Source organism: Lontra canadensis, unplaced genomic scaffold (genome assembly GCF_010015895.1).
Source record: "Lontra canadensis isolate GAN:19392208 unplaced genomic scaffold, GSC_riverotter_1.0 scaffold1, whole genome shotgun sequence".
In the NCBI taxonomy this organism is placed as follows: Eukaryota; Metazoa; Chordata; class Mammalia; order Carnivora; family Mustelidae; genus Lontra; species Lontra canadensis.
In genome coordinates, this window is record NW_022630995.1 from 75,624,109 (window position 1) to 75,651,846 (window position 27,738).

The window sequence follows — 27,738 nt, forward strand, 5'->3', positions numbered from 1 at the left end:
AAAGCAGCTGGGAAAATGATTTTGTTACTTTTATCATGGCTAGGTAATTAAAATTTTCTGGATTAGAGATATTTGAGTGTTTTCTATGTTGCTGATGATAGTTCTTACTAATGATATTAGTGCAGTAATTTTCCAATTTCAAATGTTAAGTATTTTTGTGTGGTTAAGTGATTCTGTTGAGTCATATAGATAAATTAAGTATGAAATTGAAGCCATGAACATTTGCAGAAAACTTTACTCTTGTATTTCCAGCTGCTCAAAACTTCTATAGTACTTTCCACCTTCCATGGCCATTTTTTTTTTTTTTAAAGCAAAAGTAGCACACAGGAAGGTATAAGGAGCACCAAGTGGTACCTTTCACCTGTCACCATAGAAACAAGGAAGGGGAATTATACCAAAAAGAATAAAGGTAGCAAGGTAATAGGTTAGAAACACAGCTGGATCATAGAAACTGATGTTACTGTGGGAAGAAACACTGAGAGGTCAAATATTTCATTTCTTCTTTGTCAGGAAATACCTCATTCATGTCTTCCGTAAAACACTTCCAATAAACAAAAACACTATTTTATCTTCTGATAATTTCCAGAAATGAAAATTTCACATGTTATTTATTCAGATGTATAATTACTATAATTGTGCAGATTATGGAAATTTATTAATAAAAAAAGTTAAATTGAATTCATTGTAACAGTCTTTAATATAACATGGAAGTATTGGTTGTCCTGATAACCCTCATTTTTCTGAACAAAATAAGAGTCATTTCTTTGCATTTATACACAGAAATGAAATTTATCTTTTTGTGTCTTACTTTTCATTTGAATCCTTTAGATTCATAGACTATAACTGGAATAGTGATCCCAAGTTTTGTTTATTTCAAGTTGAATTTTCACATTAATAAGTTACAATAATTCTAGTGAGACTTTATTCAATGAAGACTTATCTGTATTAATATGTGACAGGAAGAAAGAATAATAGTACTACATCAAGAGAGGTTTAACTTCTCTTGAAATATGGAAGTTGACACTTTTCTCTATACATTCTCAAAACCAAATAAACCAAAAAAAGAAAAAGAACACATGTAAGTGAAAACAGGAAATTAGTAAAATCAAACCACCTTTAGCCTGTACACTATTCTATCAATAGTGCAGAGAACACTGCAAGCTTTTACTTTTATGTATGTGGGGCGTTGTGAATCTCTGACCAGCAGTTTGAGTTTTCTAAATGAGAATGGAGAGTTAGGCAGGGATTGGGCAGGGAAGGGATCAGCAGAATCCCGATGGTGGAGGAAAACAGAAAACATTAACCAAGGTTATCCCTATAGAAAGAAGTTCTCACATTGACTGTAAAAATACAAAAAAATAGCTCTGAGATCTGGTGGATCAAAGAGTGGACTACTTGCATTTTCAGAGAAGTGCTATTTCAAGGAACAGAAAAGGAAATTGAGAAGGAAATGTATTCCCCATGAGCATGGTAGTAAAGTATGAGTGCTACCAAAATATGGTAATATCAAAGATTCTGAAGAAAACTACAGAAACAAGGTCATATTTTAATGAAATGTACATAGAAGTGGAACAAGAACGTGCACAAACTAAGAATCAAATTAAGTACCCCAAATGTCTATGCTTTCCCCCCGCTTTGAATTGCCTATTATATCCACTGTAAGTAAACATGAATGAAAAAAAGAAAAAGAAAACAGTTCTCAATTAAAAATAGTGCAAAAAGAAAAATATATACAGAACTGTTAGTAGGTGAATGTACTTCTGCTCCAGCAGACACATCTACCAAGACATGAAAAAAAAGGAAAACTGAATCTTCATACCTGCTTGAATCAAAAGTAATTTAACAAACACCAAAGATGAGAAAGAGCACTGAAATCAGAAGTTCATAATTTCAAATAGATAAGATAAATCAGAAATATATGAAATGATAGTTCATTCCTCAGAAAAGAGACAGATAGAAAAGATAAAATCGTCTCCAAAATGAGGCCTGAATTACATGGTGTCCAGTGCAGAGGAGATTTATGTGTGAAATTATAGTAATGAATATGCAAAATAGAACTGAAATACAGCTCCCTTCCTTCCACTCTGATAAATCCACTCCAAATGGTTGTGCCCCTACTCTGTCCCAACAAACAACGCTTTTCAACAGGATCCGTAAACTTCACGTTGCTAAATCCATTGGATGGTTTTCATCCTCTGTAAGAAATCCATATCATTTCACACAAGTGGCCTCTTACTTCTCCTTTAGACTCTATATTTTTAATTTGGCTTCAAAAATAATACAGTTTGTTGGTTTTCCTCCTTCCTCTGTGATTGCTGCTTCTAAAGCTCACTGCTGATCATTTCCTCTTGATATATAAACCATGGGTTGCTGAAGAGTTCAGTCTTTTGCTCTATTTGCTCTTGGTTCATTCGTTGATTTCTTACAGTCTGTGGCTTTCACTAATATTTATTCACTGACAGGTATCGAATGCATAAGTCCAATTTCAGTTTTCCAGTGAACTATACTAACTTAAAAGCTTCTCCAAACAAAATTTAAAAATATTATATCTCCTCCTTACCCTGGAAACTTTATATCCACTGTAATTATTTTCTTTCTATTAAATTCTTCACCATTTTGCATTTTACATGTGTAATTATTTATTTCTTTATTATCTGTCTTCTCTATAATATAACCTCTATATCTCTGGTGCCTAGAGTTGTCTAGTATATGTGTTCAAAAATACTTTTTGACAATCAATAGTGATCAATAAACTGCCAAGTTGGGGTTAAAAACCATATTTATTTAATAGGTATATTGCTAATGCACATAATTTACCATCACATAAGATTAATTTAACATTTAAAATATTATTTGTGAAACTGGTAATTCAATTTTTTTCTGTGAGTTACTTTGGAAAAAGGTTAATATTAAAATATTGCAAGTTTATGTTAATATTTTTGATAAAGCATACTCGGTTATATGTTTGGCTAATCTTTGAATGTTTTAATTGTAGATATCTTTATTATTTTGTGTTTAGTTTTATCAAAGATGAATATTCCACTATTTCCTTTAGGTTATTAACTTTGAAAAGAATCATGCGTCTACTTCTGGTTTTTCATGTTGCCTTCATATACTACCTGCATGATTCATTGATTTTTCACAAATCATGTTTCACATTCCACTAATCATATATTTAGAATTTCATATGTGTTTGAAAAAGGTAATGTTACTTCCTATGTAAAGTTTGTCATTTTTGCAGTAAACAACTATAGACATACATTGTAACTCTTAAAATAATCTTTCCATATTTTATAAGGCTAAAAAGCATAAAATTAGCTTTTACAATTATTCGTGTGTGCTTTGTTTCACCAATCAGGACTTTTATTGTCTTTGTTAAATTCATGAGGCGCTCCTTCCATATATTCTTATATTTCAGAGATAGGTAGATGTGTGTGTGTGTATACACACACACACACACACTATATATCTATCCATATCTATATCTATATTCTATCTATACTACATCTTTATCTATCTATATCTATATCTATATCTATCTATCTATCTATATATCTGTGTGTGTAAGCAACACTAAAATATATAAGCAATTCCTAAATTCATCTAGTTCATTGATTCACTGTAAGTAAACACAGATTAGAAACCTTCGTAGGGGCACCTGGGTGGCTCAGTGAGTTGGGGCCTCTGCCTTCGGCTCAGGTCATGATCTTGGGGTCCTGGGATCAAGCCCCTCATTGGGCTCTCTGCTCAGTGGGGAGTGTGCTTCCCCCTCTCTCTCTGCCTGCCTCTCTGCCTACTTGTGATCTCTGTCAAATAAATGAATAAAATCTTAAAAAAAAAAAAAAGAAAGAAAGAAACCTTTGTAGACGCTATCAGTGCCCTGCTTACATCCTCTTAATTATGTTTCAGTGTATAATAAGTAGACTTTCAGATATCAGCACCTGAAGTTCTTTACCCATGGGCTTTCTCTGCCCACTAGAACCTACTCTGTTTGTCCACATTACTGTCCGAAAGTGCCTGGAGATTAATATTTTTAGAATCAACCCTCAATAGATGATTGATTGTAGTTCATGTATAAACCCTCTAGCTTTTTCATACCTTGATAGGGAGTAGAAAAAATCAGAAGTGTACATTTTACCTGCTCCCAGATTTACCAAAAGAATCAAACAGCATATGTATGTGTGTATATATATATATATACACACACACATATATGTGTGTGTGTGCACACGCATACACACACACACACACACACACATATATAGCAGCTAAATTACCACTACATAAATTACCACTACATACATATATATATGCTATATATATATATGTGTGTGTATGTGTGTGTGTGTGTGTATACATATGTATGTAGTGGTAATTTAACTGCTAATAGTGATTTTTTCTATCTCACTTCCCCACTCACTGTGCTATCTGGCAGCACTTCCTATTTTTATTGCTGTTGTAACAAACTATCACAAATTTAGTGACTTAAAACAACACAGATTTATTACCCTATAGTTCAGGAGGTCAGAAATGCAAAATTAGTCTCACCAGACTCAATTCAAGATGTTCACAGGATTGTTTCTTCTTATTTTCTTGGCTTTTCCAGTATCTACAGGTCACCTTCATTCCTTGACTTATGATATCCTTCCTTGTATCACTCCATCCTTTTGATTTTATTGCCGTATCTCATTCTACTGACTCTGATCTTCTTGACTCTTACTTATACAGACCCTTATGACTGCATCTGGCTCACCCGATAATCAGGATAATTTTCAATCCCATATCATTAATTTACTTAAACTTTCATGTCTCTTTTACCATAGTCACGTATTCCAGGAATGAAATCCTGGATATTTTTGAGGAGTCACTCTTCAGCCTACTATGCATTGCATATAAATTACATGTGCCTAATACCTCCCCTTTGTCTAGAATCATCTGTGACATAGTGCTCAAAGATTTATCTAAATTTGGAAATTTATAAACAGAAAGTGCTTCACTTTTCATTACAGTTCATACTAAAAATCTTTGATTTTCTGTGGCAGTTGAATAATCTTAAAATTTAATTTCAATTATCTAAATTTAATTCTACTTAAATTTAATTTTTAATCAAATTAAAGTATAATTCTTATAATTTTTTAGATTTTTTAAATTTATCTATTTTAGAGAGTGGGGGGAAGAGATGGGGCAGTGAAGAAGGGAATCCTAAGCAGACTCCACACTGAGCATGAAGTCCAAAGCAGGGTTTGATCCCCAACCCTGATATCATGATCTAATCAAAATCAAGAGTCAGATACTCAACCCACCAAGCCACTCAGAACCCCAAATTATAATTTTGAGGACATGTGAAAACAAAGATTTCATTATACTGTTCTAGTAGTTGGGGAATGGTATTAGAGAGGGATTGTTGTCTTTATATTTGTTCTCTCAAAACTTTAGAGGTGGTTGTAATTCATTAAGCTTCATTATTCATCAAAAATGCAATCACTGTAAGAAAAGTTTTTAAAAAGATAATATTAATAGAAATAAAAATATTAACAATAAGAGCCAACATTTACAGAGTAGTTACTGTATGCAACACAAATTGTTGGTGCTTTTAATACATTTTAATACATAATTCAATATTATTTTTTCTTAAGATTTATTTATTTGAGAGGGAGAGAGAGAGAGCCTGAGCAGGGAATGGGACAGAGAGGGAGAGTGAGAACATCAAACAGACTCCATGCCAAGTGTGGAGCCCATTGTAGGGCCTGATCTCATGACCCTGAGATCATGACCTCTGCCAAAATCAAGAGAAACATTTAACCAACTGAGCCACCCAGACACCCACTATTCAATATCCTTAGCAATACTTTGAATGATATATTATCCCATTCCTAAATGAGAAAAATTATGTTAAGGAACTTTCCCAGGTCATATGAATTGGAAAATAATACATACCCAAGTATCCGGGTCTTTCTGGGCAGGCTTTCTGATAGTATATATGGTGACTTTGTAATAAATTAGAAAAAAAGAAAAAAAAAAAAAACACCCAATCTGGCAGATGAATTGGAAAACATACCCTTGCTTGCTGGGAAAATTAATTACTTAAAATGTCATTTCTTCCTCCAAAATGACAGTACATTCTGGGCTGGATTTTAGTTTCTTTGGCTGGAAGCCCTTGTTCTAGACATAATCTGCACAATTATTCACAAGAAAAAGTCTCTTACTTTTAATTAAGGGGTCTCTTCCACTTAATGTAACCAGTGTCCCAGTTTTGCTTGTGGTGTCTACTGCTCACATTAAAACACATACTGGCAGGTGGATTGCCAGAAGGATATTGCCTGAGAAAATGAGTAACTTCATGGGTGAAAAAAAATAAATAAAAAAGTTATCCAAAGGGAAGAGAGATTGACTCATGAAAAATATATCCTAGTCACTAGTAACAAACATTTAGTGATCTGAGAAAAGGGAAATTTTAAGGAAAAGTCCTTAGGGAGGTCCTAGTATGGCTGGGGCAGAGAGAAAAAAATTGAGAGGAGAGAGGTCAGAAAAATAAATAGGGGCCAATATATGTAGAACACTGTAGGTCATTATAAGAGTTCAGGTTTTATTCTCATTGAAATTGAGAATTACTAAATGGTTTCAGAGGAATGACATTATCCAATTTATATTTGTGATTTATCTTTATATTTGTGTTATTTGTGTATTATATTGGAGAAGAACTTTGATGTCTTACACTGTTCAGGCTACTACAACAAAATACCACTGAATGGGTGGTTTATAAATAGCAGAAATATATTGCTCACAGTTCTGGAACTGGAAGTCCAAAATGTGTGCCAGCATGGTGAGTTTTGGTGAGGAATCTCTTTTGGGTTAAAGACTTCCAATTCCCTTTTGTATCCTCACATGCCAGAAGGAGCAAGAGAACTCTATTGGACATCTTTTACAAAAGTACTAATCCCTGATCACCTCCCAAAGGCCCCACCTCCTGCTACCATCACATTGGGCATTAGGTTTCACCAGGGGGGACACAGACATTCAAAGTAGCATTGGAAAGAGACATGAAGTTACAGCAGTATCCAAATAAGAGATGATGTTGTCCTGGACCAGAGTGACAGAAGTGGAGATGATGATAAGTAGTTCCATTCTGAGTAAATATAGAAAGGTGGTTTAAGAAAAGAGCAAAAAATGGCCAAATTCTTTTCTAGGAGCAAGTAAGCATTGAGTCATGGGGTAGTGAATGCACTAAGTAAATTTACTATGACTAGAATCCAACACAAAGATTCATTTGTGGTTTGTGCCGGAAATTTAACATGAGCAGTCTGTGTGATTTTATAATTTTCTCTATCCCCTTTCTGCTATAAGGAGCAGGCCTGGAACAAACTGATAGTTGGCTTTAATAAGGATTTTAGTTCCACCAAGTAAATACTCTGTAGCAAGAAAGTAAAGGAGTCAATGTACATGCAACAGAACATCAAGAGAATTACTGTATTGGAAGTCCTGATATAGTCAAAGGATCATCAGCGTGGGAAAGTAGAGGAAATAGTGAAAAGAAAAGCTGCTATTGAGAGAGTGCTGATAAATTACATGAGATTAGCTCAGGAAGGAGAGGAATTCTGTTTATAAGATGAGGCAAAGAACAAGAAGGGTGTTAAGGTAGAATGTTACTGAGGTGAAAGTGAGGTTACAGATATGAAAAGAGTGACCCTGATATGTAAATTTGTTATCGAAGTGGGAGACATTGAACATGAGAAGTCTGCTAGGCAGTGCCAAGTGTCTAGTTGAGATCACTAACCATGATTTAATGTATCACCCATTTCCTGAATCTCTTGCTTCTACCCCCCAGCATTGTTTAAGTACTAATACAGAGAATACGGATATTTACATTTATCCAAGACATAGGCTTGCCAAGTGTGTGTGATGCAAGGAAAGCTCATGCCAAGGTGCTGGATAGTTTGAGTTTCTAATCAGTAAGAGGGTTCTACAAGTTGAAAATACAGTAGTGGAGACTAGCTGTTGGTTCTGGGAGTGGCAGTGTGATACTAGGAGGAAACCCCTGGTAGAAATGAAGTTTGAAAGGTTGAAACCCCCACCCCAGAAAGGGCTTCCAAGGAGAGGCTGGAATTCAGTTAAGGCAAAGAAGTGGACTGAGGAGAAGTTCTACTGCAAACAAAAACAAAACAAAACGCTGAGAGTTTCATTATTGTGGGAGCAGGATTTTTGTGAGGGTAATGGGAGATTACCTCAGAAGCACCACAACAAAAACAAACCTTCAACCAGGAAGAAGATCCAGGCAGTTACTATAGGGAGATACATCTGTATTCATTTCTCCTTTGTTTATATGTGTAAATGGGTAAGATTCAAGCTTCCCAGCCTAGCATGCTGCCTTAGAGTGTTTGCTGGAAATAATCTAGACTCAGTGTTTGTGAGACCTTCTGGGCTGTGTGTGTGTGTGTGTGTGTGTGTTTGGATTTTATTTCTCCATCATTTCAACCATTTCTTCTTTTTAGCAAATGAACTGCTATGGATTTGTGTTTGATCCAAAAAGTAAGAAATGGAGTTAATGTCTATAAAACAGCACAAGACAACTGCTATCCCACTTTATATGCAACAATTCTGGCCCTAGAAATATAAAATAGAGTCAAAGGAAAACTCTAACAAAGAATAATCATAAATTAGGAATTGAATATCAAAAACAAAATCAGAATCAGGAAAACTATGTGTTTTTTTTTTAATTCATCTGGTGTTCTCAAGTATATTTTTATATGATTTGTTAATATTATAAGTAGAAAACACCTTTTCTCTTTTATTTTTAACATGTATTCTATAAACCACATTCAGGCCCCAGAAGAGCTATCTCCTGGGTTGCTTGCACCCCTTCCCTTTTTTGATAAAGAGAGCAATTTTACAGATGAGTAAAGAAACTTTTCATCTTATGAAATTCTGATATTGAATATATTCTCTCTTCAAATTAATTACTTAATTTCACCAGAGGATAAACTCCATAAATAGAAGCTAAGGAGGAATAACTAATGTGTCAAAACTCCAAACAAAATTTATATAAATTAAAGCTTTATTAAAAAAAGTTTATGATTTTCTTTAAAACAAAAGAACATCCTATCTTTGGATGTGGAATAATGATAGTTTTTTTTTGTTTGTTTTCCCTCAAAACGTTAGTCCAAATGGATTTTTTGTAACAAATTTATTAATGATATTGCAGTGAGAGACAGTAAATATCATAGTTTATAAATATCGATTTACAATCTTCTCCAATTAATTATGCATATACTAGCACTTTTAATATAGATATTATTATTGAATATGATTAATATTCAAAGATGAATACATCATAATTGCAAGACTAAGTTCTATCATTAGTGAGATTTAAATACTGAACATCTTGCTACACTTGATTTCACATTGTCCTGATATTTGAGAACATCATAAAACACAATTCAATGAACATGTACTGAGATTCACATGATTCACATTATCAGAATCAATTCATTGGTTTTTCTTTTTTGCAAGTTGTTTACTTGCTGCAGAATGAATTATCACAAGTAGGAAGTGCTGTGAGATCAGAGCCCCTTGCAATTTTGTGTAATATACAGATGCAATTAATTTATTTGTACAACAAGTACTTGAGATTCTTTTATGCATAAAGAAAATATGCATTGATAATGACACTAATACTGTGGAAATCATGGTTTGGTAGGAGATAAAATAAATAGGACCTTATAATTCAAGGCTAGGAAAGAGAAAGTAGTGTTACAGAGGTTAGTTAAGGCAAAGAAAATCTTGGAAATTTTTGTAAAGCAGTTTTTTTTTTTTTTTAAACAGGCTTTAAGAAATAAAATACAGCATGAGAAAAAGGCAATGTAGCAAGGTTATAATCAGCAAAAATACCAGAGAGTATCATAGATGTATAGAAAATGATAGATACCTTATTTTTTTTGTACATATGAGGAAGAAAATTCTGGAAGAAAAACCTGGGAACTAGATTTTCAAGAGTATTTATTTAGTATTTATTATTTTTTTAAACATACTTTTTAACTAGAAGACAAAATGGAATCAGCTTCTCATCAATGTTTCAGCACTTAACAATTGGATCTATAAATCTTGTTTAATATCAATGAAAGATTATTTTTTCAAAATTATTCGTTATTAATAAACAAATAAACAGTAAAGTTCTTCCTTATATGTAAAAGCTCCCTCCCAGGAACATAAAGATACTAGCCACACCCACTTAATACAAAACACTATGAAAAAGCAAAACCAACCATTTGTTAATTCTTTGCTTTTTCCCATCTTGGAGCATGCAAAGCAAGATTGTCTTTCCTGACAATCCTAATCTGTATCTATGTAGGTATCTATATATGTTTTTTAAAGTTTATTTTTTATTATAACTCGCGTTTAATCTTTCAACAACTGTCTATGTAGGTGAAAGGTGGATAGACCATCGACAATACTTGTTTCCCCTTAGCCACGGGAACAAAGGCAGAGTTCAGACTGGGCTTCTGACTCCTGACCCAGACTGACCCCCCTGTACTGAGGTCCTAATCACAGAAGTCACACTGTTGTGGTAACAGGTTCCTGGACAGTCTCCTAACATATTTTCAGTGATTGCATGGCTTCTTTCAGGCTGCTCATCACTATGGTTCAGAGGAAGACACCAGAATGAATATTCTCTCTTTCAAGAGAATTTGTGGTTTCAAGGCTAAGGATCACATTGCCTCCACAACCTTTCCTTCAGGGTTTTGAAGCCAAAATGCGAGTCAGACTTTCGGCACTCTTCCTGGCACCAACGTTTCCCCATGATGGAGATTTCAACGTTGCTCTTGGAGTTGGGTCCTCTCATCCAGAGCAGAATTTTGATCTCCCGTTCGAACCCCGGAAGGAGGACTCTACTTGGACTGAAAATCTTTTCCACCAGCCGTTCTTCCATGTGAAGCACTGATGGTTTCAGAAAGTGCTTAAACCTACACCTGTGACTTTGAGAGTGCACAAGGGGCCAGTTTCTGGAATCGGAATACTTCTTGCTGGCGCCTGGGCTATGTGATCAGTCCAGGGTCTTTACCCTGAAGGGTGCTGTGTGATCAGTGCAGAGTCTTTACCCTGAAGGGTGCCATTAAGCTTTCAGGAGTGTTTAAAGCTAAGCTAAAGTTGGGGGAGCATATATTTGATTTATTCATAGAAGAAATTATATTTTTAGAAGAAAGCATTTGTATATATTAGGTGCAACAGTTCTCTGTCATGGTAAAAAAAAATGAGATTTTCACAAAGCTATCAAAAATGAAAGAATTTTTAATCAAAATGATATTTCTAACAGTAAAATTTGAAAGCATCTTAACTGTTTCCTGTATATGAATGACTAAATGCCACCTATCCATATGGAGCAGTATGTTCTTTTCAAAAATGGCATTTTTCAAGAATAATAATTAATATGGAAAAGTTACCTGATAGAAAACTAAGTCAAAGCAGAATATAAAGTTATATGTAGATGCCTATGGTCAACTGATTTTTGACAAGCATACCAAGACCATTCAACAGGAAAAGAAACAGTCTTTTCAAACAAATGATACTGGATCACTGGATAGCCACATGTAAAAGAATGATATCTGGACCCTACCCTCATACCACATACAAAAATTGACTCAAAAGGGATCACATACCTAATTTAAGAGCAAAGATTGTAAAACTTTTAGAGAGAAAGATATGGGTAAATCTTCACAACCTTGAATTTGGCAAGAGATTCTTAAATATGGCATCAAAAGCATAACAGATGCAAAAATATATAAATTGAACTTCCTCAAAATTTAATACTTTTGTGTTCTAAAAAATACAATTAAGAAACTGAAAAGACAACTCATAGGATAGGAGAAAATATTTGTACATTGCATATCTGAGAAGGGACTTGTATCTAGAATATATAAATGTCTTATAATTCAATAATAAAAAATCAATCAAAAAGTAGGCAAGGAATATGAATAGATATTTTTCCATGGAAGATACACAAATGGTCAATGGGCACATAAAGAGATGTTCAATATTATTGGTCATAAGGGAAATGCAAATAAAAAATTATAGTGAGATGCCACTTCAAACCCACTAAGATGGCTAGAGTCAAAAAGTCACATAACAAAAATGTTGGCAAGAACATGGGAAAAATCAGAACCCGTTTTACACTGCTGGTGAGAACCTAAAATATTGCAACTGTACTGGAAAAGTCTGGCAGTTCCTCAAATGATTAAACATAGATATTACCATATGACTCAATAATTCTGTTAGGCATATATGCAGGGGAAATGAAAGCATATTTCCATTAGAAATTGGTGTGTGAATGCTTATGGTTGCACTCTTCATGATAAGCAAGGAGTAAAGACAGCCATGGTGTCTGTCAAAAGAATGGATAGACAGATGTGGTGTGTCCCTGTATGGAGTATTATTTGTCAATAAAATGGAAAGAAATACTGATACATACTACAACATGGATCAACTTTGAAAAGATTATGCATACTGAAAAAAAGTCACAAAAGACTGATTTAATGATTTAAATTCCCTGACATTCCATAGATTAATATTAACAAATATTGATACATACTACAGCATGGATCACCTTGAAAAGATTATGCACAGTGAAAAAAAGTCACAAAATACGTGTCATCTGACATTCCACAATGGAGACAAAATAAAAACACACTTTCTGTCGCATAAAATTTGAAATTTTAATCATCTCCCAGTTGGTAGTGAGAGGGAATCTCTTTCACCTTAATTCATTCTGTAGACTTATGAATTTGTAAGGGATAGTTTTGGGGTTTTTTTTTGTTTGTTTGTTTGTTTTATTAACCCTTGCTATAAATTTATAACTATCTCTGCAATTTTTCTCTACCTGCTTCCTGATGATATCAGACAACTTCTCCTTGAACATTCTTCATTAGCCCTTTAACATTTCAAACTCCCATTGCAAAAGCTGAGAACTTATAACCAAGACAGAATTAGGTTAACTGGTGCTCTAATACCAATCTATAATTCAAAACATTTTCCCTTGTTTAAAAAGTGTAACATCTTTAGGGGCGTCTGGGTGGCTTAGTGGGTTAAAGCCTCTGCCTTCAGCTCAGGTCATGATCCCAGAGTCCTGGGATCGAGCCCACATCGGGCTCTCTGCTCAGCATGGAGCCTGCTTCCTCCTCTCTCTGCCTGCCTCTTTGCCTACTTGTGATCTCTGTCTGTCAAATAAATAAATAAAATCTTAAAAAAAAATAAAATAAAAGTGGGGGCGCCTGGGTGGCTTAGTGGGTTAAAGCCTCTGCCTTCAGCTCAGGACATGATCCCAGGGTCCTAGGATTGAGCCCCGCATCGGGCTCTCTGCTCAGTGGGGAGCCTGCTTCCTCCTCTCTCTGCCTGCCTCTCTCACTACTTGTGATCTCTCTGTCCTGTCAAAAAAATAAATAAAATCTTAAAAAAAAAAATTAAAAAAAAAGTGTAACATCTTTAAATGAAATTATACTATAAAAATAACTAATGCATATATTTTGTAAATAAAGTTTGTGAAAATTACTTGATCATTTTTCCTTTTAAAACTGTTTTAAGAAAGTATTCAAAAAAGTACTGTAGAAAGTTATATATTAAAATCTTTCTTCATAATATTATGGTTTTATTATATTACTTGGCTGAATATATTGTATTGTTTAGTAGGTGGCTTTATTATTAACCTTGGTGGAGATGGTGGATGGTTATTAGAAAGGAGGTGAAAAGGAGTAAAAGAAAGGAAACAGCTTGCTGAAAGAATAGCTTCTAGCTACCATCTTTATCAATGTATCAATAACATAACCATATGTGAGCTAGCACATTACTCTACATGGTAGTCTGTATCTTTTTTTTTTTTTTTTTAGATTTTATTTATTTATTTGACAGACAGAGATCACAAGTAGGCAGAAAGGCAGGCAGAGAGAGAGGAGGAAGCAGGCTCCCTGCTGAGCAGAGAGCCCGATGTGGGGCTCGATCCCAGGACCCTGGGATCATGACCTGAGCCGAAGGCAGAGGCTTTAACCCACTGAGCCACCCAGGTGCTCCAGTAGTCTGTATCTTGAAATAATATATGTAATACGTAAAATAGTTAATGTCTCTCAAAATTAAATTTTAATTCTGTAAAAAGTAAATATTTTATGCATAAATTTTTATTCCTTTGTAATTGGGCAAAATGAACTGATTTCTCAGTTTGTCCTTGGTTCATACTATGTGAAGAGAATTGTCTTTTTTGTGTAATACAACTAAGTCATTCAACAGCTAAAATATATTTGAACTCAAGTTATTTTAACATATTTGTGGGACTGGTTAAGTCAGTTATATTATCATTTTGGGAGTGCTGTTGATTGTTTTTTCTCAGTCGCCCAAACAACCCTACTTCTTCCTTTGTTGGCACTTTACATATCTGTGTTTGCCAACTCTCTTCTCACTTTGTGTATTTTCCTGTATTTATAGCATTTATATTGCCTGATGGTTCCAAAATTTACATCTTTAGCCAAATCTAATAAAAGTAGAGTTCTGCAAGCCTGTATTGGGTTCAAGAAATTGTGATTTCTGTAGAGGTGCGCGAACCTGGCAAAATTGACAATTTCATGTGGTTCAACCTAAAGAAATACAAAATGTTTATTGAAATTGGCTCTTGTCTCCCAGTACATGTTGAACATTTTAAAAGTACATATTTCTCAAATCTGTTGTGTGTTTTTCTCTATTCCTGCAAATGCTTGAGGAATTACTTTATTGAGATAATGAATTTGGCAATGTATAGTGAAATTAATGAAATTCAAATTCAAAGAAACTTCCAAAAGAGATGTTTGCTTTTGTTTCTATTATTACATATTTTAACCAGAGGAAAGGACTTTGCTTTCATTTTTTAATGTAAAATCGACAATAGTTATACAAACTCAAAGATGAGAAAGTAGAGGCAATCCTTCATCTAGCCAATGAGGAAGAAAAGATAAAAAATACAAGTACTGGCAATAAGCATTTTAGGAGCTACAACCTAATTTAATATTATAATTTTCAAGTTCCTCTGAGTAGTATTTCTGTCTCAGTCATTGAGTCTCTGAATCCTGATCTCATTTCAAGAGGACTTAAAATATTTCCAGCAATATAGGGAGCAATGATTCCTGTTTTTAATGTGTTCTGGTATTTCCCTTTTCAAGTTATTTCTGTTTTCTTAATTCTAGGCATTATTTCAATAAGGTAGACACTAACATATATGTGTCAGTAGCTATTTTCAAATGGCATGTACCAAATGGTAATGAGTTGTTGTTCATTTTTCATCGTGTCATACTTTGGCAAGTACTTTAGTTGATTTTGGGTCAAAATGTTTCAAACTTTCTGAGTGAGAATTGTACCAAGTCTTTCAGGAAATATTATTATTATTTTTTTTTTAACATGGTGCTCCTAATGTCCTCCATGATATTCCTTATGTTCCACAAATAAGTGAAACCATACGATAATTAATTTTCTCTTCTTGACTTATTTCACTTAACATAATCTCCTCCAGTCTCATCCATGTTGATGCAAAAGTTGGGTATTCATCTTTTCTGATGGCTAAATAATATTCCATTGTGCATATGGAGAAAAAAGGGAAAATGAAGGGGGGGACTCAGGTGGGACACAAACCATGATAGGCTATGGACTCTAGGAAACAAGCTGAGAGTTTTAGAAGGGAGGGGGGGCTGGGGGTATAGGTAAGCCTTGTGGTAGTATTAAGGAAGACATGGATTGCATGGAATTCTAGGTGTTATACACAGACAATGAATCATGGAACACTACACCAAAAACTAATGATGTACTATGTGGTGACTAACATAACATAAGGGGGAAAAAATAAGAAGATGAAACACACACACACACACACACACACACACACACACAACATGGTGCCTATAACCATATATCACATGTTAGAATAAGTACAGTATTAAGGAAAAAATTAGATTGTGATTCAGGAGAACCAAGTGTTTTTTGTGCCACTGATTATGTTTTATCAGCTACTTACACACCTTATTTTTCCATATAAGCAATTTCTTTTTAAAGATTTTATTTATTTATTTGTCAGAGAGAGAGAGTGAGCACACAAGCAGGGGGAACAGCAGAGGGAGAGGGAGAAGCAAGCTTCCCGTTGAGCAGGGAGGCTGATGCGGAAATCGATCCCAGGACCCTGAGATCATGACCCGAGCCGAAGGCAGATGCTTAACCGACTGAGACATCCAGGAGTCCCCAAGCAAATTTTCTTAAACCTGAAAAAGAAAGACATTAAGTTAACCCATATTCAAGGTCAACAGATTAGGTAAAAAAAAAAAAAAATAAATAAATTAAAAAAAAAAAATATATATATATATATATATATTATATGTTAGGTGATTAGGTACACTTAACCAAACTGAAATAAAATTTAATTAAAATATCGTGTGTCTAACTATTACATTAACCTGTAAAATATTTGACGGTGCATGATATGCTTTATTTATTTTTCTATCCTCAGTATCTAGTTTAGTACCTGGCTCATAATAATCTCTAGGTATACATCTAATGAATTTAACAAGCACATATAAGAAGGAAAGAAATGGGGTGCCTGGGTGGCTCAGTGGGTTGAGCCTCTGCCTTCAGCTCCGGTCATGATCTCAGGGTCCTGGGATTGAGCCCCACATGGGGCTCTCTGCTCAGTGGGGAGCCTGCTTCCCCCTCTCTCTCTGCCTGCCTCTCTGCCTACTTGTGATCTCTATCTCTCTAATAAAAATAAATTGGAAAAAAAAAAGGAAAGAAGTAAGAAAAAAGAAGTTGAGAAAAATATAGGAATGGATATTGCAAACGTGAAATAATTTGTTTTTTTAATGAAAATATGTCACTAACTCTGTTGTTAGTTGAAAATAATGAGAATAAAATAGGGGATCAAATGAGTGTATTTTATCTCTCATAATCCCTATTTTGAATTTGCCCGTTTCTCCATATCAAGAGTCAACTTCCATGAAAACAAATATTATTTAATTAATTCCTTCATGTGTAAAGAATACTCCCACCAACCATGACTAGACCATAACGTTAATTCACATTTAAAGAAAAGGAATAGAATCTAAGAGATATTCTAGCCGAGACATAGAGTAAAACAAAAAATTATCGTCACTTCTTTATTAGTAGAATTGGGAAGAATTTAGATAAGAAAGGACATCAGAATGCCAGTATCATATCTCTACTAGCTGAATTTTCAGGGGGATGGAGCAGAATTGAATATATTGAGCAAAAGCCAAAAAAGCTTTGTTTGTGTCCCACTCCCTATTTAGAACTCTGGGTGGATAGCATTCTGCAGGGTGGTTTTGATGCAAGCACAAAAAATTTGCAGCATAGGTAAATACTGGTGGCGAACTATGGCAGGCCACAAAGAACCTGCATTTTATCTTTTGAAACCCCTTAGACCTCATTTGGAATGAAAAGAGTGAGACATTTCTAAAGTGCTCAACAGTAGGGGCAAAATGTAACTGAGATGGCATCCTGAAGACCTGCCAAATTTTGCCATAGTGACAGATTCTATAAACTCTACAGAAGCTGTGATGAGAAACAACTAGCTAGAAGGTGGATGGAGAATGTGGCTAGATTCAGTGAGGTCTGCAGAACAAGGGAGGGTAAACATGGAAACAAGACATAAGGAAGACCACCATCTTGTATTTGACAAAAAGAACAGACCACAGTTTCACTAATTGCAGTCTTTGCAATGACACAGAGCAGCCAGACTGCAGCAGGTGCCAGTAATTACCTAACCACTGACGTGAGGCCCTTTCCTCCCACACCTTCTGGCAGAGTTGTTGAAAATTTATCCCACATATCTGAGATATTAGTGGAAGCGTAGGGAACGGATGGAAACCTGAGGCATAGTGAATGCTTTTGAAAGACAGAATTATGCAAATGAACCTGACTTAAATTCAAGATGCCACTAATTCACAACTTTATAAATCCTCAGATTCCCTTTTCTCTACCACCAGCTACTCTCTAGATTAAAAACACAAGAGGCAACACTAGCTCAGTTACTGAAAATAGAGGAGATACCTTGTATAAATATTTTATTCGGCTATGTGTGCTACACATGGACAATATTTTTGTATTTTGAAAACTCTACCCAAACCAGAATTATAATCTCGCTCATTAATATCTTCTCTATTCTCTAAAGTGTCTTTATCATCTTCTTTCCTTGTCACATACACTTTACAACTCAATTCAAGATTATTGATTTGGGCACGGTATGGGATGAATTATGTGCCCCCCAAAGACTCTGAAATACTAATATCCTCAGTGCATGTGAATGTGACTTAATTTGAAGATAGGCTCTTTGCAGATGATCAAATTACAATGAAGTCATTAAAGTGAGGCCTAATCCAATATGACAGTATCCTTATAAAAGGTAATATTTAGGCAAAGAGAGAGACACAGGGAGAATACTATATGAAGACTGGAATTATGCTACCATAAGCCAAAGATCTACCAGAAGCTAGGCAACAGGCCTTGAACACATCTTTTCCCATGCAGAGAAAGCATGGCCCTGACAAACACCTTGATTTCAGAATTTTAGTCTCAAAGAACTGAGCCAATTAACTTCATTTGTTTAGCCACTCAATTTGTGGTATATTGTGACAGGAGCCCCGGGAAACCAATATAGATACTGTACTAAGCTATATCAGTCTATGCAGGGAAACTGGGAATATGAAATGATACATGAGAAACTCTTTACTTTTATTTTTTTTAAGGATATTGATAATTTTCTATTTGTGTATAAATGTTATTTGTTTGTAATAATAATATTTTATTTGTATGATAAAAATAATTGCTAATATATACAGGCATGGAATTAAGGCAAACAATGTGAATATTAATGTTAAAGATATCCTGCACTTCTCTTAACACTCAAATGCTTATCTTCCCTTATATACCATCAAGGTGCTGCAGATGGTGTCTACTACAGTTATCCAGTGCCGTAGTAGCTTTTTGTGACTACTGAAACCAATTACCACAAATTCCATGGTTTAAAACACAGAAATACATTCCTCCAGAATTTTGGAAACCAGAAGTCTGAAATCAAGGTGTCAGTGGGGCCATATTCCTTCCAAAGCAAAGATAGACTATTAGAATTACATCAAAATAAGCTTCTGCACAGTGCAACAAAACTAAAACTAATAAAACTAAAAAGTAACCTACAGAATGGGAGAAGATATTTTCAAATAGCATATCCAATAAAGAGTTAATATCCAAAATATACAAAGAACTGATACAACTCAACACCCAAAAAACAAATAATCCAATTAAAGAATGAGCAGAAAACATAAGCAGACATTTTTCCAAAGAAGATATCAAGGTGGTTAATAGGCACATGAAAAGATGCCCAACATCACTCATCATCTGAGAAATGAAAATCAAAACTACAATGAGATATCATGTTACACCTGTCAGAATGGCCAAAATAAAAAATACAAGAAACAAAAGTGTTGGCAAGGATGTAGAGAAAAGGAACCCTCTTGCACTGTTGGTGGGAAAGCAAACTGGTACAGCCACTGTGGAAAACAGTATGGAGTTTCCTCAAAAAATTAAAAATAGAATTACCCTATAATGCAAAGATTGTGCTTATCCCCAAAATACAAAGCATTAATTCAAAGGGATGCATACACACATATGTTCCTAGCAGTATTATTTACAATGGTCAAATTATGGAAGCAGCCCAAATGTCCACTGATAGGTGTATGAGTAGAGAGGAGGTGAGAAACACACACACACACACACACACACACACACACACACACACACACATCATTCAGCCATAAAAAGAAAGAAATCTTACCATTTTCAATAATGTGGATAGAGCTAGAGAGTATAATGCCAACTGACTCACTTCCTTCAATCATCAAAGGACCAATTATATCCACCGCATTTTCTTGTTTTCTGTATTCTTTCTTTTTTTTCCTGCCCTAGAAAATGAGGCATGTATTCTGTCCTGTAAGCACCTGTTTTCTGTATTTTTGATGCTCTGGCACTTGGGGATTTTATAGACCTGGGAGCTAATCCCTAAAGATACTAACAGCTTGCCTATGGGCAAGCCTTTCATATGCAGACCAACCAATCCTGAGTCTCTAGCTTTAGCCATCTTCTTATCTAACTCTGACACACCAAGCCAATATGTGCCCTGCCCTAAATCATTCCAAGGCCAGGTACCCAGCAACTGGAGACCACTCCTACAGCCCAAAGCACTGGGGAATTATTCTAACTAGCCAATCCCAAGCTGTAAATCCATACACTCTGTCCTGCCTTGCATTCGCACAGAAGCCACAATAATAATTTTGACCTAGGCTTCCCCCTACTCCTGCTTCTGCCTCCTGCTCAAACCTAGTGCATCTCTTGTGGCCCTGCATGGTGTAGCATGCCTCCCTTTCTCAGAAAACATAAGTGATAAAAGCAAATCTTCTTTCAAGGGCATTGGCTTCTCCATGTCATCACTCAGTCACCTTCCTAAATTAAAATCTCATGAGTAGAAATTTTAAGACATCCTTCAATTTTTATTTCTGTGATGCTACCTGTAGTGTCAAATAATAATATACAGAATTCTACAGGACTGTGGAAGAAGATATAATTAAGGGGAGATGAGGGATAATAATAAGAATTAGACTAAACTTGACTAGAATAGGATATTTTAGCCAAAATTTTTAGAATACTTTGTTCTGATATTTGACATATTTTATGCTATGAGAAATATTTTCAAGCTGCTATTTAAATCTAGCCTTTCTCTCCTCTTCCCCAGCCCCCCAACCTTCCTTATCTGTCATTTGAATTGGTGGCCAACTTGGCTTGCTGTCAGGAGAGAAAATCAGGCAGTAGTGTGAGGCTCTACTGGGACTGTCAAAAAGAGAGATAGTGATGAGGATGTCAGGAACTTTTTTTCTCTTCCTTAGAATAATATAATCAAGGGCTTTTCACCTAGAAGATATATAAAGCAATCATAAGGAACAATACTGCATGGAATATTCTCAAAATTCGTCTAGTACAAACTGATAAAACAGTATACTTCAGAGTTGCTCAAAATACCATTTTGAAGGAAACATAAGATAAAGTTAGTAGGAAATGGTTTGGGAGACTAATAATTCAGTGTATTGCCTTGACCTTCCTTATATCTTACAGTAATGACAAGAAATGTAAATGCAGTTGCCTCAGTATATATATATATATATATATATATATGTAAATGTGCTATATTTAGAATTTTATTTCTCTTCACCTATATCTTGAGTTGTTTCCTCCAAAATTTCCTCTTTGATCCTTTATATTGCTTTTGCAAATGTTTATTTTTAATCACTGAATTGTGTTTTAGTTCTTTTTTTATTTCATAAGCTGATTTAAACTATAGTACTATAAGAGGCTTTTAAAATTCTCTCATGGTAGTTGTGTCGATCTTGATAATGAAGATTCTTTATACTCTGCTATTAAATATAAGATTCTGTATCAGTTTCCAATATAAATGCCAAAAGTGGCACTCTGAAAAATGAAGTAAAATACTGAATAGGCAATGAATAATTAAATAAATAGAAAGAGTAATAGAATAAGATATTGACTAGTGTTATTTCCACAGGTATGTCATTTAGATGATTAGATGGAGCTGTCATAGCTCAAATAAAAATATGCCCAAAGCAAGCATTTTCTGTAAGTGATGTTTCAGTGTCAACTAGAGCTGAATGTCTGATGTTGTGACATCACTTCAGGCAATCTTTCATGACGGACTGTAATAACATGGCAGCTTTTTGCAATCTTGAATCCCCTTAGGAAAATCAGGTGTCAGGATGATATACATACAAGTAGAAAGTCAGGTTATTCTCATGTCCAAGTTTACCAGTACTAGAAAAGATTTTGCTAAAATTTTGGGACAAAAAAATGTAAAATGAATAAAGGGCATCTTAGGAAAATGTAGTTTGGCGGTCCCTTTTCTTAAAGATTGATCCCAAAGTATTTCATGTGTAAGTATATTACATTGTGGGAGCCAAACAATGTGTAAATAACTATCCAATTCAACCAGGTAGCTATTATACGGTCTAAAGAAAAAGAAATGCTCATCATCACTGCCAGCATACTCTAGGGAAAATGTCATCTGTGCCCCGTTGGACATATGAATGTAAATCTCTGTAGAGCGCCCCTAAAAGGATTCACTCGTTTAAATAAAAACCAAAATAAGCAAACAAAAACTGTGCTCAGTAGCACGAAATAAATGATAGGTACTGACCAAAATCCCAAGGAAAGGATTATAAGCAAGCACAGAACAGACCCCATTTTTGTTTGTTTGTTTGTTTTGTTATTCTTCCTTTCTTTTTTCTTTAAGAACACAGCCAGGCATTTAAATTTGCTTAGCCAAGCCACTTGAGACTTAATTCTTTCTGTTATTTCATTTTCTCATTTTTTCTGCCTGCCCTTCGGCTTTTTTCCCTTATATGTTCTACAAGAACTAAAAAGAAATAGAAGATTCCTTTTCTCATATATAAAGAAAAATCTACATATGCACATTAATTCATTTCTAACTGTTCTTTTCTAATCTTTTGCCTTCCCCCAATCACACCTGTAATGCAAACACACTGTTTGATCAGCACACATTTTTTTAAATTTTATTTTTCCTCCAGCACCTGCACCCTAATCTCTACTGACAACCACTTCCAGCCCATGCTGATGTATACAACACTGCAGCATTGCTCTCACAATGCAGGCTACTGCTGTCATAGCCTCTCTCTGCAATTCAGAGCTATGCCTACAGGGAGCTTTCAAGCTTTCAGGTCTAGCTCATGATTGTCCACAATTGTCACTCAGGAAATTGATCTATAATACCATCACCAATCCTGATGATGCCAAGTAATTCCCTGCATGTGTTTGAGGATATCGAACTAAAACTACATCTTCCTTTGCCCTCTAGTCTGCTTCTTTTTGTTGCGGCAGTATTTGTCTTAGGACCTGTTTCCTTTTACAGATCACTTCCGTGATTATAGGTAATATTTACTGGCTTTCGTAATTAGAGTTAGTTGCCTTTGGCTTTTCCAAACAGCAATTTCTACGTGTATTTAAATAATATCTCATCCTGCCTAAAGTTATTTTAGAATGCTACTCAATGAGAGAGCTTCCTGAATTCAGTGGTGAAAAGCTCAGAAGCATAAGTGGTATTTTGTATTACAGGATTTAGTGCTTTTAATGCCTGCAGGCAAAAATCTCCCCAAATTTCTCGTGGATGAAAGCACCTGAGAAGTTGAAATTACTCAAGGAACACTTTTTTGCATCTTAGAAGGGGATTTGGAGGTTTCTAAAAGCTAAGAAAAACCCCAAATCCATTCTGAAATATTTATATCTTCTCTCTCAGATAAATTCCTCTCTGAGCACTCATTGATTTTTATTGCATGGATCTGTTTTATGTGTTTTAAAGATAAAAGTTGGGGTAGTGTATATATCTATATTAACTCCAAGGACATAAATGTGTAAAACTATTGCATTCTATATAGAATAGCTGATTGTCCATATGCATTTTCTAGAGGTAGTTTCTCCCAGGATAACTGGGACTTAATGTTCATCTGATCTTTAATCTAGTAGTCTAATATTAGTTATTAGTCTAATTAATCTAATAGTCTATAGCTCAATAGCCAAAAAAAAAAAAAAGAGAGAGAAAGAGAATTTAAATGATGAATTGTTGCACTGCAACAACCAGGATGCCTTGATAGATATATATACACATACACATACACATACACATACACATACACATACATATACACATACTAGGCTGAATGATGGCTTCAAGATGTCCATGTCCTAATCTTCATAATCTATGATTATACATTAACCATTACCAAAATACGAAAGGATTTTGCAGATGTGACTGCAATTAAGGATCTTGATTATCTGGAATTATGTGGATTGTCTGGATGTGGCCATTGTAATCACAGAGCCACGACTGTCAATCTAAGGAGGTATGATAATGAACACAGAGTCAGAGAGAGTGTTATGCTATGCCGCTGGTTTGAAGATAGAAGAGGGAACCACAAGCCAAAGAATACAGACAACCTCTATAAAGTAGAAGATGCAAGGAAATTGAATGTACTCTTAAAGCCTTGTGGTGGAAAGCATCCCTGCATACTCATTTTATGTTTCCATCCTCAAGAATTGGAAGTTAATAAATTTGTGTTTTAAGCCATTAGGTTTACTGTAATTTGTTATCTCCACTGTGTTGTATGTGTTTGTGTGTGTCTACAGAGAAATGTTTCAGATACCAAGAATGTAAAATAGTCCTTGCACAGATTAGCATCCTAGCCCCCTGTCATTTGGACTTTAAATTATCTGTTGTCCCAGGCAACTTCAGGTATTTAATATGGTAGCAACATATTGCATGAAATGGAATTTACTATTCTATTTACTATTTGAAGGATGATATTACTAAAATAGACATTTAATTATTCAAAAAATGTTTTTTCTTCAAACATAAAGTCTAAGAAAGTGATAATTGGGAATATTAAAGAAATAATTACCTATAAATAAGTACCACCAGAGAACTAAATGACAACAGGAATAAACCTTTTTACCTTAAAAATAATTTTTACATTGACATTATTATATAATTATATTCACAATTATTAGTCAAAATATGAAACATTGTTTAAACTTTCCCCATGAGTTTTTCTTTATTCCCTAAAACATTAAGTTTTCCATTTTTTAAATCTCTCATTAGGTTGAACTTTCAATCTATTTTCTTCAATATATATTTGGAATTGTAAGTAAGATATTTAAATAAGATAGTTTCTGAATTCAGGCATAAACAAAATGACTTCCAGGTATGTATTGTCAAACATGAATAGCACTCCTTGCTCAGTTAGAATTCTGTACACAAGCTTGTCCTCTTCTAGACTTGGTAAATACCATTCTATAGTACTCTGTTATTTGTACTGAGAACAGAAGGTTTGATGTTTTGCATTACTCTTTGGTAGGAATTCTGCTTTTCTCTCTGGGTTTATCTATGATTTTTAAAAATCTTACATTGACATTAAAAACCTTAAGATAGGATTGTATTTTGAGATGGATCATGGTTACGTTTATATGCTTATATATAGAATTTTTCCTCTAATGTTATAGGTTCCTTTTATCATATTTTTCAGCCTTAAGCCCAATATTGCATTTTAAGGAGTTCTTCCTTGACCATATTATTTAGAAGTACAAATCAACCTCTCCCCTTCCAGCTCTTCTCTTTTAACTTGTTTATTTATCTCCTAGCATCTGCTATCTTCTAATATATAACTTACTAATATATCATGTCTGCCTTTACTGGGATTTAAGTTTCATGGGGATAGGGAAATTGATCTATTTTGTTCACTGACCTGTTTTCAACATTTAGTATATTTGGTGAATAAACCAATACCTGAATGGATGATTTTTGTGAATTTCTTTATTATGTTTTTCGTGTATTGCTTTAACATTGTCAGTCTAAAGGCCTAAGTCTTTCTTTGGGTCAATGAAGCTTTATTCTAAAAAAAGGGTGGCCTTTTTATCTCTGTCTACATATTGTTCAGTATGAGGATGTAAAATGTATGTTGAGATTTTTGGATTCTTATTCCAATACTTCTTTTAAATTAAAGAAACTGAAAATAATGTTATATTTTCTGGGTTATACTTTGTAAACCAACATATCCATTAGTCTGCAGATGATCAAGACAAAATTGAAATCAGTGAGTGCCTGATTTTTAATATCTTTGTCATTTATTTGGTATGGGCCCTCCAGTTAGGTGAAACAGTAATCCAATTATTTGCCTGGATCCATTTGCCTAGTTCAAAATGAGCTATAGCTATGCTCCCATTCTATTATTGTGTAACTGCCCAAGTGAGCTATAATCTTGGAATGAATTTTCCATGGCTTCACCACTCTATGTAGCTTTTGGGTTCTGTTGAGGTTCTTAATGATCACACTGGAATCCGTGGATGACGTAAGACTACTTTATGACCTGCTTAATTGGTTTCTAAACAGGGCTCTTGAGCTCAGTTTTGGATGAATCTTAGTCTCACACACAGGTTTTTGGATTGAGCTTTCAATATATATATTTTTTAAGGATAAGTATCTCAATTTTTGCGGCATGCAATTTTTCAACATTTTCTAGTTTGTATGGAAATGTTTTGTGTTTGTTTCTTAAGCCCTAGTACATAATGACAATAGCTGCATGTGATCTTATCAGATGTAATAAGAAGCAAATGGGAATTTCAATTCATCAAGTATGTAAGTGTATGAAATTGTCTGGTTCAGCTTACATGCTTTAAAGACACATTCTCAGCCTGGAAAATTATATCAAACCATGTATATGCAGGGTGGCCTTGCGAGTAGTCATTTTCTGTGGAGTTAATTCTGTAATGGATCTTTAAACTTATTTTTATTAGCTTTTCAAACTATGCTGATATCTTCTTTTTTAAACCAGTACACTTAACCATTTTCCCCATTTTAAAACTATTTTAATTTTCTCTTTTCCCTAGATTCTTAAGACAGACAACCTAATGGCTGTCATATTTACTTTTGTTTGCAGACATAATTTCTTTCCATTTATGTATGTTTTCTCAAGTTTATAAAATATAATTTTCTAAGTTCTGCTATGGCTAATATTTCCTATTATCCCTATTAGACACTCAACCATAACAATTTTGTCATCAGAAATAACATTAAATGCTTAATTAAATAGCCGAGCATAAGTCCACCTGCTATGTGATTTTATTTTAATTTTACTTTTTTCTGTGTGATTTTACATAAGCCACTTAATCTCTAAACTCAAGTTTTTTTATGTGTAAAATATGTGGCTTCAACTAGATAATATCAAGCTTCATCCAAACACTAAAAACTCATGACTTCCTTGTCACCTACCAACTCTTTTGTTGTTGGACGAAATTAAGCTAAAAATAAAAGTCCTTTTACACTGACTCATGGGGATATTTAAGATTTTTTTAAATTAATCTTGCCAACATTAATGCAAATGACAAAAAAGAGGTTTTTAGGTGATGTGGGTTTTTTTAAATGACTTACAAAAGGGAAGATTCATAATCATAGAAAAATAAGATTTATCTGAAGATTTCTCTGAACTTCAGAGAATAAGTGTAAAAAGAAAGAGGCAGAGAATGGACTGGGGTTTGTAAAAAATGCCAACAGAACAGATAGTTGTATTCGTTTTTATTTGATTTTGGAGAAAGGACATTCCTTCTAGATACTGTTTTTTGAATGGATGACTGACAAAAGCAGACATTTAGATTGCCACTAAGGAAAATGATCTTTATTCTGGTGATTTAAATCTTAAAGGAAATTGAGCTTAAAAATATTATGCTACACACACACATGTGTGCCCACGCATATGCACACAAAAACTACAACAGTTTTAAGAACAATCAGACACTACAGTAGTCTGGTTGCTACCATGCTTCAATAAATTTCCAGTGTTGCAGCTGAGATTAAAACAAAACAAACAAACAAACAAAACCACCTGCTCATTTGACCTTTAGACTAAGCTCTGAAATCAATCCATTTACTAAAATTTTATTTGTCCTAGGCTACCAGCTTGGTGGTTCAATAGAAAGTTGTGATTGATTTCATTCTGATCTTGAATCTTGATTCTCAGAATCATGTGTTGTGAATAGGGTGCTATGTTAGAACTATCTCTTAAATCAGCAAGCACCTACTTCATGTGATTAAAAGCCATAAAAAAAAAATCA

General features: G+C 34.4%; 1 pseudogene; it reads right to left on the reverse strand.

Annotated features, from left to right (window-relative positions):
• Window positions 1-10,548: 10,548 nt before the first annotated feature.
• The window catches only part of LOC116865882, a 54,792-nt pseudogene continuing 37,602 nt past the window's right edge, over window positions 10,549-27,738 (reverse strand).